The sequence below is a fragment of the Bufo bufo genome, chromosome 5, assembly GCF_905171765.1.
Source record: "Bufo bufo chromosome 5, aBufBuf1.1, whole genome shotgun sequence".
In the NCBI taxonomy this organism is placed as follows: domain Eukaryota; kingdom Metazoa; phylum Chordata; class Amphibia; order Anura; family Bufonidae; genus Bufo; species Bufo bufo.
The window spans coordinates 145,607,957-145,621,720 of NC_053393.1; positions in this window are offsets into that span (position 1 = coordinate 145,607,957).

Consider the following 13,764-nt stretch of genomic DNA (forward strand, 5'->3'; position numbering starts at 1 on the left):
AAGCGTCTAGGCACAAAGAAGGTTCAGCTTCCAAATTCTTCAATAATTGGCGCACTTTTATTACCGCACTCTTTAGTCCGGTAGAGATTGGGGAATTAGTTAAACCCTTTTAGTACACCTCATGGTATCCTAAAGCATCTCTAGGTAATACTCTGGGACCCCTGGCAGTATAGTCCTGCCTCCCGTCCCCCCCCCCCCCCCCCCCCCCTATGCCTCTTTCCCTCCCACCTCTCCCCTTTCTTTTCTTTATTATTTTTGTTTCTATTTTATTTTAAATTAAAATAAAAAATGCAGTCAGATTCATATATACTGAACTTATGTTCCCTAGGATACTGTATTTGACTCCCTGACTTCCTTTGGAGGCCATGTGGGGAAAGTATGTATAATGTATGATATGCGGGTACATGACCCTTGCCTTGTTTTTTGTGAATCTGCTCCAAAAAAACAGAATTAAAAAAAAAAAACTTCCATGAACTCACTATGCCCATCACGAAATACCTTGGGGTGTCTTCTTTCCAAAATGGGGTCACTTGTGGGGTAGTTATAATGCCCTGGCATTTTAGGGGCCCTAATGCGTGAGAAGAAGTCTGGAATCCAAATGTGTAAAAAATGCCCTGTAAAATCCTAAAAGTACTCATTGGAATTTGGGCCCCTTTGCCCACCTAGGCTGCAAAAAAGTGTCACACATGTGGTATCGCCGTACTCAGAAGAAGTAGGGCAATGTGTTTTGGGGTGTATTTTTACATATACCTATGCTGGGTGAGAGAAATATCTCTCTAAAAGTCAACTTTTCCCATTTTTTTATACAAAGTTGTCATTATAGAGAGATATTTCTTCTCCTGAGTACAGAGATACCACATGTGTGACACTTTTTTGCAGCCTAGGTGCGCAAAGGGGCCCAAAATACAATGAGTATCTTTTAGGAGGGCATTTGGATTCCAGACTTCTTCTCACGCTTTAGGGCCCCTAAAATGCCAGGGCAGTATAAATACCCCACATGTGACCCCATTTTGGAAAGAAGACACCCCAAGGTATTCCGTGAGGGGCATGGCGAGTTCATAGAAGTTTTTTTTTTTGGCACAAGTTAGCGGAAATAGATTTATTTATTTTTTCTCACAAAGTCTCCCTTTCCGCTAACTTGTGACAAAAAATTAAATTTTACATGAACTCGCCATGCCCCTCACAAAATACCTTGGGGTGTCTTCTTTCCAAAATGGGGTCACATGTGGGGTATTTATACTGCCCTGGCATTTTAGGGGCCCTAAAGCGTGAGAAGAAGTCTGGAATATAAATGTCTAAAAAATTTTACGCATTTGGATTCCGTGAGGGGTATGGTGAGTTCATGTGAGATTTTATTTTTTGTCACAAGTTAGTGGAATATGAGACTTTGTAAGAAAAAAATAAATAAAAAATTTCCACTAACTTGTGCCAAAAAAATGTCTGAATGGAGCCTTACAGGGGGGTGATCAATGACAGGGGGGTGATCAGGGAGTCTATATGGGGTGATTACCACCCTGTCATTAATCACCCCCCTGTCATTGATCACCCCCCTGTAAGGCTCCATTCAGAGGTCCGTATGTGTTTTGTGGATCCACGGATCCATGGATCGGATCCGCAAAACACATACGGACGTCTGAATGGAGCCTTACAGGGGGGTGATCAATGACAGGGGGGTGATCAGGGAGTCTATATGGGATATATGTCATTGATCACCCCCCTGTAAGGCTCCATTCAGACGTCCGTATGTGTTTTGCGGATCCGCGGATCCATGGATCGGATCCGCAAAACACATACGGACGTCTGAATGGAGCCTTACAGGGGGGTGATCAATGACAGGGGGGTGATCAATGACAGGGGGTGATCAGGAAGTCTATATGGGGTGATCAGGGGTTAATAAGGGGTTAATAAGTGACAGGGGGGTGTAGTGTAGTGGTGTTTGGTGCTACTTATTACAGAGCTGCCTGTGTCCTCTGGTGGTCGATCCAAGCAAAAGGGACCACCAGAGGACCAGGTAGCAGGTATATTAGACGCTGTTATCAAAACAGCATCTAATATACCTTTTAGGGGTTTAAAAAATTGCATCTACAGCCTGCCAACGAACGATCGCCGCTGGCAGGCTGCAGATCAGCTAGTTTACCTCCGGTTCCTGTGTGCGCGCGTTCACAGGAAATCTCGCGTCTCGCGAGAGGATGCGCCGCCGCGTCCACTCAGAATAACAGGGCCGCCACAAAGACGCAATCCTGCGTACGGCGGTCCTGTAGTGGTTAATAAAATCTGTAAAAAGGAGATAAAATTTTTATTAATACAAACGAATAGCAGGTGACAAAAGAGAGCAAAACAAATCCCCAAAAATTCTTTAAATATATAAATGCTAAAAAAACAAGGTCTGAGCAGGTAGGTCGCCTAAATAATGCTAAAGGGGGGTTAGTCACTGAAGATAAGGAAAAGGCAGAATTACTAAATGTTTTGTTTAGCTCTGTATATACAAAAGATGAGAAAGGAGCTGATTAGTGTTGAGCGAGCATGCTCGCCGAACTGCTGTTTGGCTCGAGCATCGCTATGCTCGGCACATCGGAGTGCTCGGCCTAATACTGGGGGTGCTCCAGTACAATTTAATACAATGAAAGTCAATGGGAGACCCGAGCATCAAACTAGGCACCCCCTGCTCTGAAGAAGAGAGGGTGTCTGGTTCACAAAAAAAGGTTAGAAATTAATGGAAACCCTATCAAAATGTTTGGAACAGCATTAAGAGGATAGCTGGATGAGTCTTGGACTCCTATTAACTACGACATACAATAGACAACCACACAAAGGCTATATGCCAAAAGCCAGGTATGTGCAAGCCATCAATCTATCCATGAGACAGATAAAAGGCTTAGTCAGCATACCTTACAATGGCAGCCTTGTGCACTATGAGACATTCCAAACCAGCTCTCATCTGACTGAGAGCCAGTAAGCCTCAAAGTTACTTCAGATCTGTTGGATGGCTTGGGTGGACCTGCGCACCTAGATCAATATCATTAGGGAGACAAAAAGTTTTCTGATTGTCCTATCATAATATTTAATAACCTTTCTATACAGTTTTGTCATGTAAAAACTTATTTGCATAAACATGGGCATATGGGAAAGACATGCAAATGAGCAGAATCTGCCTTGTTTTAAGCTGAAAAACCATTTGCATTGAAAATTCGCGATCTACACTACTCATGAACAGTGCCATCTATTGGTTTCATAGTCTTATGACAAGAGTAATAGTCTTGTCATAAGACTATGAAACCAATAGGTGGTGTGGTTGTCTATTGTATGTCGTATGTTTCCAAACATTTTGATGGGGTTTCCATCAATTTCTAACCTTTTTTTGTGAACCAGACACCCTCTTCTCTTCCAAGCAGGGGGTGCCTGGGGTTCTCCCATTGACTTCCATTGTGCTTGGGTGCTCGGTAGAGCACACGAGCATACCGATGTGTTCGGCCAGAGCACACGAGCACTTTGGTGCTCGATCAACACTAGAGCTGATATCTGTGGTGCTGGGGCGGTTAGTACATCCAGTAATATACTCAATTGGCTAACTGTAGATATGGTCCAAGCTAAGTTAAATAAGGTAAATGTGAACAAGGTTCTGGGTCAAGATGGATTACACCCAAGAGTTCTTAAAGAACTCAGTTCAGGCATTGCTGTGCCCCTGTTTATATTTTTTAAAGATGCTCTAGGGATTGGTACAGTGCCAAGTTATTGGTGCACGGTAAATGTGGTGCCCATATTTAAAAAAGGATCTAGGTCCTCCACAGGTAATTATAGTCCAGTTAGTTTAACTTCTGTTGTGGGAAAAATGTTTGAAGGACTCCTAAGGGACTATATACAGGAGTATGTGACTATAAATAATATTATAAGTAAAAACCAGCATGGGTTTACCAAGGACAGAGGTTGTCAGACTAACCCGATTTGTTTTTATGAGGAGGTGAGTAGTAGCCTGGACAGAGGGGTGGCTGTGGATGTAGTGTTTCTGGATTTTGCAAAGGCTTTTAATACTGTCCCTCATAGAAGTTTAATAGGTAAAGTAAGTTCTATAGGCTTGGAAAGTATAGTTCATAATTGGATTGAAAACTGGCTGAAGGACCGCATGCAGAGAGTTGTGGTCAATGATTCCTATTCAGAATGGTTCCGGGTTTTAAGTGGTGTACCCCAAGATTCATTAATGATTGAGGATGGGATTAATAGCACAATTTCTATTTTTGCAGATAACACTAAGCTGTAGTACTGTACAGTCTATGGAAGATGCCCATAAACTACAAGATGACTTGAACACTCTGACTGATTGGACATCAACTTGGCAAATGAGGTTCAATGTGGATAAATGTAAAGTTATGCATCTTGGTAGTAATAATCTTCGTGCTTCATATGTCCTAGGTGATGTAACACTGGGAGAGTTACTTATAGAGAAGTATTTCGGTGTCCTTGTAGATGGTAGATTAAATAACAGTATACAATGTCAATCAGCTGCTTCTAAGGCTACCAGGATATTGTCATGCATTAAACGAGGCAGGGATGTAATATTACCACTTTACAAAGCGTTGGTGTGGCCTCATCTGGAATATGCAGTTCAGTTCTGGGCACCAGTCCATAGAAAGGATGCACTGCAGCTGAAAAAAGTACAGAGGAGAGCGACTAAACTGATAAGGGGCATGGAGGGTCTTAGTTATGAAGAAAGATTAAAAGAATTGAATTTATTTGGTCTTGAGAAGAGACGTCTAAGGGAGAACATGATTAACCTATATAAATATACACTCACCTAAAGAATTATTAGGAACACCTGTTCTATTTCTCATTAATGCAATTATCTAGTCAACCAATCACATGGCAGTTGCTTCAATGCATTTAGGGGTGTGGTCCTGGTCAAGACAATCTCCTGAACTCCAAACTGAATGTCAGAATGGGAAAGAAAGGTGATTTAAGCAATTTTGAGCGTGGCATGGTTGTTGGTGCCAGACGGGCCGGTCTGAGTATTTCACAATCTGCTCAGGTACTGGGATTTTCACGCACAACCATTTCTAGGGTTTACAAAGAATGGTGTGAAAAGGGAAAAACATCCAGTATGCGGCAGTCCTGTGGGTGAAAATGCCTTGTGGATGCTAGAGGTCAGAGGAGAATGGGCCGACTGATTCAAGCTGATAGAAGAGCAACGTTGACTGAAATAACCACTCGTTACAACCGAGGTATGCAGCAAAGCATTTGTGAAGCCACAACACGCACAACCTTGAGGCGGATGGGCTACAACAGCAGAAGACCCCACCGGGTACCACTCATCTCCACTACAAATAGGAAAAAGAGGCTTCAATTTGCACAAGCTCACCAAAATTGGACTGTTGAAGACTGGTCTGATGAGTCTCGATTTCTGTTGAGACATTCAGATGGTAGAGTCCAAATTTGGCGTAAACAGAATGAGAACATGTATCCATCATGCCTTGTTACCACTGTGCAGGCTGGTGGTGGTGGTGTAATGGTGTGGGGGATGTTTTCTGGGCACACTTTAGGCCCCTTAGTTCCAATTGGGCATCGTTTAAATGCCACGGGCTACCTGAGCATTGTTTCTAACCATGGACTTGATTAAATGAATAATAGGAATAGCTCACTCCTATGCGATTAGGGCCAGGTGCTCTAGTCCAGGGAACTGTATCACCCGTACAGGAAAAGTATTAAAAATAAATAAATGGACTGGACTGGCACTCTGTATGTATGGCGTGATAAGGATAAAATACAATAAAATACAATTAAATGTGGATAAGAAATATATAAATACAATATGAAGTGATCACACAATTTAATAACAATAAAATATATCGCTACAATGATGAACACTGCACAACAATATAAAACACTGCAAATGACAATAAATTAATATTGGAAAATCGTTCCTTCATGTATAAGTCCTTGAATGGAAATAGAAGGAGCAGGTATAATGTCCTTTCTCTCAGGTACTGTATGATGAGAGGTACCGCTTGTATGCAGTGTGTGGTTTAGTCCATGATTTAAAAAAGACTATGCAAGGAAAGGGTTTCCAGAGATGGCTTTTTGGTTGTAATCCAAATTCAATGGATAAAGTGCTGTATGCTCTCAGGTAACAATGGTCTTACCTTGGCCCAGATGATTTTCAAAGGTACCGCGTACCGGATTATACACGATTCCGTTTTGTATAGAAGGACGCCGAGGTAGCGAGGTCTGTGGCGTACTACTAGCTGGTTCCGTAGTAGAGACGAGTGACCGGACTGTTTGTGTCTCAGGACGTCGGCGTCTCACGTGACCTATGGCGTACCTCTAGTCCGTGATTGTATCAGATTATCGCGGGAGGTGAACTCGGCGATTTCTGTATAGAAGAATTCTTTCTTGGAGCGCTCCAAATTTTGAAGAAATATTCACAGACTTGATGTCATCTGTGAAAAGGCCTTAGACTAAATGGGAGCTATCAGCTGGTTACGCCAAACGCGTTTCGGGGTCCTCTTACCCCTTCTTCAGTGGCAGCTGATCTCCCAATCTTAGATTGGCTTTATATAAGTCCATCAGAGAAATCCAAAAAGCGGTCTGGATTCAAAATTCAGCAGAATGGTTGATAAATGTTCCCTTTGGACAATTTCCTCGTTTAAAAAGAAATTGTACTGAGGAGTCACAATATCAGAAGGAGGCTGAATTATTGAAAGATAAATTCATAGAGAAAAAATATCCTATAGATATCTTGGAAACAGCATCTCAGAGGGTAAATAAAATATCGAGAGAAACCTTCTTCATAAAAGATTCCAAAGACTCTGAGGAGTATATAAACAACACAAAAAATGGTAAACGAACGGATTTTAGGATTGTATTACCTTTTTCCACTCAATACAAAAATATCGAACGAATAATTAACAAATATTGGCACTTATTAACACAAGACAAAATAATCGGTCCACTATTACCAACAAAGGCACTTATCACTTATACACGAGCACAGAACTTAGGTCTTAAAATTGCACCTTTAATAAAACATAATCCTAAAAAACCTTCGTTAAGTGAAAATTGGATGAGCCTCAAGGGATTTTATAGATGCGGTAAATGTCAAGGATGCAAAACAACAAAATTCCCTAAAAAAACGACTGAAATCAAGTCATCACAAAATAATTTCTCCATGACCATTAAAAATTTTCTCAGCTGTGATTCCTCTAGTGTAGTATATTTAATCCAATGTCCATGTGGAAAACAGTACATTGGAAGGACAAAACGATGCCTAAAAATAAGAATAAGCGAACACCTGCGCAATATTAGGAACGGTTATTTGAAACACTCTTTATCAAAACATTTTAAAGAGGTCCACAATAAAGACCCCAAGGGTATGTTCTTCATGGCATTACAAAAAATTGACACACACTGGCGAGGCGGCAAACATGTAGAAAAGATGTCCAGGGCTGAGTCACGATTGATCTTTGATTTTGGGAGCCTGATCCTGATGGGCCTAAATGCCGACTTAGAAATTTTCGGTTTTTTATAGATATGGGCTGCATGTCCGCTTTCCGACGGAGAGCCTCAGGTTGCTGTTCACCAGCACTGAGTCTCTCCCTTGGAATCGGACATGCATCCTTTTAACATCACACAATATTTTATGATCTGGCAACATTTTATCTTCATGCAATATTTTAATAGCCGTTGGTAGTCATAATATATTTTATATGAAATAAATGTATCTGAAATATGTTCTGCTTATTTATACATTTTATATGATGTTTTATTGTATAAATACATTGTTTTTAGCTAGTATTTTGTATATTTTATCAAAAACAAGTGTAGCTGCAACTTTTATTTTCTTTCTAGATTGACTAGATTAAACATTGCGCATGATATATTGAAAAAATGCAAAAGCAGTAAAATAACGCACAAAAACCGCATACAAAACTTCTTATTAAGAACTGGATTTTTCTGCTGAATTTTGAATCCAGACCGCTTTTTGGATTTCTCTGATGGACTTATATAAAGCCAATCTAAGATTGGGAGAACAGCTGCCACTGAAGAAGGGGTAAGAGGACCCCGAAACGCGTTTGGCGTAACCAGCTGATAGCTCCCATTTCGTCTAAGGCCTTTTCACAGATGACATCAAGTCTGTGAATATTTCTTCAAAATTTGGAGCGCTCCAAGAAAGAATTCTTCTATACAGAAATCGCCGAGTTCACCTCCCGCGATAATCTGATACAATCACGGACTAGAGGTACGCCATAGGTCACGTGAGACGCCGACGTCCTGAGACACAAACAGTCCGGTCACTCGTCTCTACTACGGAACCAGCTAGTAGTACGCCACAGACCTCGCTACCTCGGCGTCCTTCTATACAAAACGGAATCGTGTATAATCCGGTACGCGGTACCTTTGAAAATCATCTGGGCCAAGGTAAGACCATTGTTACCTGAGAGCATACAGCACTTTATCCATTGAATTTGGATTACAACCAAAAAGCCATCTCTGGAAACCCTTTCCTTGCATAGTCTTTTTTAAATCATGGACTAAACCACACACTGCATACAAGCGGTACCTCTCATCATACAGTACCTGAGAGAAAGGACATTATACCTGCTCCTTCTATTTCCATTCAAGGACTTATACATGAAGGAACGATTTTCCAATATTAATTTATTGTCATTTGCAGTGTTTTATATTGTTGTGCAGTGTTCATCATTGTAGCGATATATTTTATTGTTATTAAATTGTGTGATCACTTCATATTGTATTTATATATTTCTTATCCACATTTAATTGTATTTTATTGTATTTTATCCTTATCACGCCATACATACAGAGTGCCAGTCCAGTCCATTTATTTATTTTTAATTGTTTCTAACCATGTCCATCCCTTCATGACCACCATGTACCCATCCTCTGATGGCTACTTCCAGGAGGATAATGCACCATGTCACAAAGCTCGAATCATTTCAAATTGGTTTCTTGAACATGACAATGAGTTCACTGTACTAAAATGCCCCCCCACAGTCACCAGATCTCAACCCAATAGAGCATCTTAGGGATGTGGTGAAACGGGAGCTTCGTGCCCTGGATGTGCATCCCTCAAATCTCCATCAACTGCAAGATGCTATCCTATCAATATGGGCCAACATTTCTAAAGAATGCTATCAGCACCTTGTGGAATCAATGCCACGTAGAATTAAGGAAGTTCTGAAGGCAAAAGGGGGTCCAACACCGTATTAGTATGGCGTTCCTAATAATTCTTTAGGTGAGTGTATATAGGCCATACAAAAAATACGGTGAAAACTGTTCCATGTCAAATGCCCTCAAAAGACAAGAGGGCACTGCCTCCGACTGGAGAAGAAAAAGTTCAGTCTCCAGAAGCGTCAAACCTTCTTTACTGTAAAAACGGTGAAGCTGTGGAATAGACTTCCTCAAGATGTGGTCACAGCATGAACAGTAGATAGTTTTAAAAAGGGTTTAAATCAGGGGTGCACAACCCGTGGCCCGAATGCGGCCCCCAGAGCCAAGGTTTTCGGCCCCTGTCCTCCTGCACAGAAACAGCTGATCGTGCTATCAGCTGTGTTTCTGCCCGCAACGCTGCACGATCGATCATTACAGCTCCTGCTCCTGCACTGTAGCAGGAGCAGGTCTGTCCCCGGCTGTCAGCGACAGCGGGGGAGCCGAGGAGATGGCAGAAGCAGTGTATCAGCGCTTCTGCCTTCTCAGATAGGTGAGCGTCTCACTATTCAGGGTGGACCCGGTTTGGGGGCAGAGGAGTGCAGAGCTGCAGGGTCAGGAGAGATCAGCTCTGCCTGTGCATAATGCCCCCACAGCAGGCTGGTTTCCCCTGTAACTGGAGCTCCTTTGGATGCCCCAGTTACAGTGGAAATAGTGCCAAAAAAAAGTCTGTATCCCCAAAGGTCTTTCAGTGACCTCTTGGGAACAAATTATGTGGAATGTGAAATAAGTAAAAAAAAGTTTAAAAAAAAATAAGGAAAAAATTGGAAAAAAAACACAAATACAAGAAAAAATAAATAAATATGATGTGGCAAAAAATATAAAGTTATAAAAAAGTAAGAACATAGGAAGACAGGCACTCTATATGAGGTCACCAGCAGATATCAACAAAGGACAAGGGATAGTGTGTATATGATAAAAACTATATTTATTTTGGTAGTAATAAAAACGTTATCAATAAAGGTCACTCCCAATGTACAGGGAGAGGAGTGGGTGGTGTAAAAAAGATGAATGGATAAATGAATAGAGTTGAGCGAACACCTGGATGTTCGGGTTCGACGAGTTCGGCCGAACTTTCGAAAAATGTTCGGGTTCGGGATCCGAACTCGACCCGAACTTCATCCCGAACCCGAACCCCATAGAAGTCAATGGGGACCCGAACTTTTGGGCACTAAAAAGGCTGTAAAACACACCCGGAACGGGCTAGAGGGCTGCAAAAGGCAGCAAAACGTAGTTAAATCCCCTGCAAACAAATGTAGATAGGGAAATGATGAGTTAACATAAAATAAATAAAAATTAAACAATATTAATTGGAGTGATGTCCCATAGCACAGAATCAGGCTTCAAGTCACCCACCAATGGAGAAGGTCACTTACTATTATTTTGACCACAGCACCCAGACAAAGGAGAGAGGTCCCACAGCAGAGAACCAGGCATCATATCACCCACCACAGGAGTAGGCCACCATTTAGTTACTTTGACCCCTACACCCAGACGGAGGAGAGAGGTTACACAGCAGAGAATCAGACATTTAGATCACCCACCACAGGAGTAGGCCACCATTGAATCAGACCCCGGCAACCATGTCAGATGGCACAAGCATAAGCTTTATATTAATCAGCACAGGAGAAGGCGACTTTGACAGACTTTGACCCCTACACCCGGACGGAGGAGAGAGGTTTCAAAGCAGAGAATCAGGCATTTAGATCACCCACCACAGGAGTAGGCCCCAATTTAATGGGACCCCGGCAACCATGTCAGATGGCACAACCATCAGCTTCATATCAATCAGCACAGGAGAAGGCGACTTTGAAAGACTTTGACCCCTACACCCAGACGGAGGAGAGAGGTTTCACAGCAGAGAATCAGGCATTTAGATCACCCACCACAGGAGTAGGCCCCCATTGAATCAGACCCTGGCAACCATGTCAGATGGCACAACCATCAGCTTTATATCAATCAGCACAGGAGAAGGCGAGTTTGAAAGACTTTGACCCCTACACCCAGATGGAGGAGAGAGGTTTCACAGCAGAGAATCAGGCATCATATCAACCACCACAGGAGAAGCCACCATTTAGTTACTTTGACCCCTGCACCCAGGAAGAGGAGAGAGGCACCACAGCACATATTCTGGCATCATATCAGCCACCACAGGAGAAGCCACCATTGAGTTACTTTGACCCCCGCACCCAGGAAGAGGAGAGAGGCACCACAGCACATATTCTGGCATCATATCAGCCACCACAGGAGAAGCCACCATTGAGTTACTTTGACCCACGCACCCAGGAAGAGGAGAGAGGCACCACAGCACATATTCTGGCATCATATCAGCCACCACAGGAGAAGCCACCATTTAGTTACTTTGACCCCTTCACCCAAACAGAGGAGAGAGGTTCCACATCAGAGAATCAGGCATCATATCAACCACCACAGGAGTAGGCCACAATTTAGTTTATTTGACCCCTGCACCCAGGAAGAGGAGAGAGGCCCCACAGCACATATTCTGGCATCATATCACACACCACAGGAGAAGGCCTCTTTCAGTGATTTAGGCCTTTGGACCCAGACAGAGGAGAGAGGTCAGAGATTAGCTTCATATCCCCCAGCACAGCAGAAGACCGCTTTATTTGACTTAGGCCTCAGCACCCAGACAGAAGACAGAGGTAGCATGGCAGAGGTTATGGCTTCATGTCACCCGTTAGTTTAACCGGCCACTTTCATCTGGTTAGGCCCCGGCGCCCAGACAGAGAAGAGTTTCATTCAACTGTGGGTTTCATAAAATTTGTATCAAATAAAGAAGTGGCCCGTAGCACAACAAGACATGTTTTAGGCAGTTAATAAGGACTACTCTGCACAAGGGAGGGACAGGTCCTGTGGGATCCATGCCTGGTTCATCTTTATGAAGGTCAGCTTGTCCACGTTGGCTGTGGACAGGCGGCTGCGCTTGTCAGTAATGACGCCCCCTGCCGTGCTGAATACGCGTTCAGATAAAACGCTGGCCGCCGGGCAGGAAAGCACCTCCAAGGCATAACATGCTAACTCTGGCCACGTGGACAATTTCGAAACCCAGTAGTTGAATGGGGCCGAACCATCCGTCAGGATGTGGAGGGGTGTGCAGACATACTGTTCAACCATGTTAGTGAAATGCTGCCTCCTGCTAACACGTTCCGTATCAGGTGTCGGTGCAGATAGCTGTGGCGTGGAGACAAAACTTTTCCAAATTTCTGCCATGCTAACCCTGCCCTCAGATGAGCTGGCCGTGACACAGCTGCGTTGGCGACCTCTTGCCACTCCTCTGCCTTCACCTTCCACCTGTTCCCCTGTGACATGTGGGAATGCTCTCAAGAGCGCCTCTATCAGCGTGCGCTTGTACTCGCGCATCTTACGGTCGCGCTCCAGTTCAGGAATTAAAGTGGGCACATTGTCTTTATACCGGGGATCCAGCAGGGTGGCCACCCAGTAGTCTGCACACGTTAAAACGTGGGCAACTCTGCTGTCGTTGCGCAGGCATTGGAGCATATATTCGCTCATGTGGGCCAGGCTACCCATGGGTAAGGACAAGCTGTCCTCTGTGGGAGGCGTATCGTCATCGTCCACCGTATCCCCCCAGCCACGCACCAGTGATGGGCCTGGGCTGCCACCCCGCTGTGAACTTGCGTCATCCTCGTCCCCCTCCACCTCCTCCTCCTCCTCGTCCTCCAGTACAGTGCCTTGGCTGGCGACTTGTGAACCTGTCCTCTGCTGCTTAAACAAACCTCCCTCTGAGCCACTTCGAACAGACTGGCCCGAAAGTGTTAGAAACGAGCCCTCATCCTCCTCCTCCTCCTCCACCTGGGCCACCTCCTCTAACATCATTGCCCTAAGTGTTTTCTCAAGGAGACATAGAAGTGGTATTGTAACGCTGATAACAGTGTCATCGCCACTGGCCATGTTGGTGGAGTACTCGAAACAGCGCAGCAGGGCACACAGGTCTCGCATGGAGGCCCAATCATTGGTGGTGAAGTGGTGCTGTTCGGCAGTACGACTGACGCGAGCGTGCTGCAGCTGAAACTCCACTATGGCCTGCTGCTGCTCGCACAGTCTCTCCAGCATGTGCAAGGTGGAGTTCCACCGGGTGGGCACGTCGCATATGAGGCGGTGAGCGGGAAGGCCGAAGTTCCGCTGTAGCGCAGACAGGCGAGCAGCGGCAGGATGTGAACGGCGGAAGCGCGCACAGACGGCCCGCACTTTATGCAGCAGCTCTGACATGTGCGGGTAGTGGTGAATGAACCTCTGCACCACCAAGTTCAGCACATGCGCCAGGCAAGGGATGTGCGTCAAACCGGCTAGTCCCAGAGCTGCCACGAGATTTCGCCCATTATCGCATACCACCAGGCCTGGCTTGAGGCCCACCGGCAGAAACCACTCGTCGGTCTGTTGTTCAATACCCCGCCACAACTCCTGTGCGGTGTGGGGCCTGTCCCCCAAACATATGAGTTTCAGAATGGCCTGCTGACGTTTACCCCGGGCTGTGCTGAAGTTGGTGGTGAAGGTGTGTGGCTGACCGGA